The sequence below is a fragment of the Trichechus manatus genome, unplaced genomic scaffold (genome assembly GCF_000243295.1).
Source record: "Trichechus manatus latirostris isolate Lorelei unplaced genomic scaffold, TriManLat1.0 scaffold00134, whole genome shotgun sequence".
In the NCBI taxonomy this organism is placed as follows: Eukaryota; Metazoa; Chordata; class Mammalia; order Sirenia; family Trichechidae; genus Trichechus; species Trichechus manatus.
In genome coordinates this window covers 6088118-6090816 of record NW_004444070.1, presented here as the reverse complement: position 1 = coordinate 6090816, position 2699 = coordinate 6088118, and the positions used below count along the sequence as shown (strand labels likewise).

Genomic DNA, 2699 nt, shown 5'->3' with positions numbered 1-2699 from the left:
GGACAGATAGGTAAATGATAGATAGACAGATAGATAGATAGATAGATGGAGAGACAGACAGACAGATAGATAAAGAAGTTGCCATGCATCTAAAGGAGTCCCTGGGCGGTGCAAACAGTTAATGAGCTTGGCTGCCAATCGAAAAGTTAGAGGTTTGATTCCACTCAGAGGTGCCTCAGAAGAAAGGTCTGGCAATCTACTTCCAAAAACTCAGCCACTGAAACCCCGTGGAACGCAGCTCCACCTCCAGCCTTCCTCTGACACACAGCAGGTCACCACGAGTCGGAATCGACTTGACGGCAATCAGTTTGTTTTTACCTGTTCTGAAACAGAGACACGGTCGGCCGGAGAATCACCAAGTGCCATTCTGTCTGCTAGGAAAGGCGCAGAGTACGGGAGAATGCAGGCCCCAGAACAGGTCAGCCGGCTCTGACGGGAAGCGGCCTCTCTTTATAGCACGCTGGGCCACATAAAACGCTGAGTGCCGAGGCACGGGCCTGGGGTACCATTCTATCGCAGAAGGATACTTAATTCTTAAACATAATTCCTCTCGTGAAAGACAATCCCGCCTCCTTGTTGCGCACCCTGGGAACCCTGGAAATGAGGGAAGAAAGCAAAGAAGAAAAAGAACCCCCCAGCCAGGGTAAAGCCCCAAGCCCCCAAGCTCTTTTATCAACCGTGAGATTATAGTTGACAGGCGGCAGTATTATCTCAGGCCCTCAGCGACCTGCCCACAGAAAACACAGACTGCGCGAAGCAAACACTGCAGTCACGTCTGCTCAAGGCAGCCTGTGGATTTCTGGAAATCCCTCTGCTTTGCAGAATCATGCAGCAGTAAACCACAGGACCTATGGGGAAAACAGAAGCAAAAAACTCAACACACAAAAACATCGTCACTCACAGACTAGAGAAGCCCTGAGAGTCTGGCCCCCGGACACCCTTTTAGCTCAGTCCTGAAGTCACTCCCGAGGTTCACCATTCAGCCAAAGATGAGACAGGCCCATAAAACAAAACGAGACTATAAGGGGCACAGCAGCCCAGGAGCAAGGATGAGAAGGCAGGAGGGGACAGGAAAGTGGTAATTGGGAACCCAAGGTCAAGAAGAGGAAAGTGTTGACATGTCGTGGGGTTGGCAACCAATGTCACAAAACAATATCTGTATTAATTGTTTAATGAGAAACTAATTTGCTCTGTAAAACTTCATTTAAAGCCCAATTAAAAAAATTCCCTGCAAAAATTTCTACATACACAGTTCAGACATTCACTGAACTGTGTATGTAGAAATTTTTGAAACGGTGTATCTTTGGCTGTGTGTATTTTCACCAAAAAAAAAAAAAAAAGGTTGAGAATTTAGAGGGTTAATAAGTTGTGGGGTTGTTAACCAATGTCATAAAACAACGTGTACTACTGTTTCATGAGAAACTATTTGTTCTGTAAGCCTTCACCTGAAGTACAATAAAATATATAAAAAAAAAAATTCCCTGCATCAACCGCGTCGGAACAAATCTGCATTATTGAAATGAGAGATCTATAAGAACCAGCTGTACAGAACCCCACATTCAAGGTATTGATTATTAAAATTGTCTCATGCCTTGTTCAAAACAGACTTCTGCGTCTACTTCTCCTAGGAGAAAACTTGACTCCAAACTGCCCTCCATCTGTTTCATCTGCATTTGTTCTGCACACGTTCACCTGTACTCTGCTGTTCCCCTACCCAGTCTTTTGCCTTTTGTTCTCTTGAACTTTTATTATTATTATTATTATTACTGTTTTTAAATATGGAACGCTTCACGAACTTGCGTGTCAGCCTGGGGCAGGGCCATGCTAATCTTCTCCGTAGCCCTTCCAGTTTTAGTCCCCGTGCAGCCGACGCCAGCACTTTCTCGGACTTTTAGCTGACGGCACACGATGTCCGTTTTGCTGTAATCCTTTTCCAAGTTGCTGCCGAGCTGACTGTGTCCATGGACACTCTGCGTCAGAGTAGAACAGTATTCCATAGGATTTTTCTGAAGCAGATTGCCAGGCCTTACTCCTGAGATGCCTCTGGGCGGACTCGAACATCCTACCTTTTGTGTAGTAGCCGAGACAGCTGACCACGTGCACCGCCCAGGGACTCCAAAACCAAACCAGTTTTTGCTGAGTCCACGCCAGCTCAGGGCAACCTCATGGACATTCTAAAATATGCAGACAATAAACCAAAAAAAAAAAAAAACACCCCGAACAGTTGCTCTTAAGTCGACACTGACTCATGGCGCCCCCATGTGTGTCAGAGTAGAACTGCGCGCCGTAGGGTTTTCAATGGCTGATTTTTGGGAAGCTGATTGCCAGGCCTTTCTTCCGAGGCACCTCTGGGTGGATCTAAACCTCCAGCCTTTCGGTTAGCAGCCCAGCGCTTAACACTTTGCACCACCCAGGATTCATATTGTGTTCGGAGCATTAGTAGCTGGCAGATGATTTCAAGAGCTCCCAGCCGTCCGCCTTTCACTAACTGAGTCAGTCCGTTCCTGAAAAAATCCCACTCGCGGTCACGCCATGTCGCAGGTGTCTGTAACTGTCTTCATGCGAACACCACTCTGCGCAGCTATGCTTAGACATCTCACAAAACACAGACAGGCAGAGGTAAGATGGAAGGGAAGTTGCATCCGGTCAAACGGTCAGAGCAAAACCAAACCAAACCGGTTGCAGTCGAGTCGATTCCG

General features: G+C 46.9%; 1 non-coding gene across 1 annotated transcript; it reads right to left on the bottom strand.

Annotated features, from left to right (window-relative positions):
- Window positions 1-1772: 1772 nt before the first annotated feature.
- On the bottom strand, window positions 1773-1879 carry LOC111822159 (U6 spliceosomal RNA). The gene has a single exon (XR_002825423.1). It is a non-coding gene; the product is annotated as a U6 spliceosomal RNA (small nuclear RNA).
- Window positions 1880-2699: the final 820 nt, after the last annotated feature.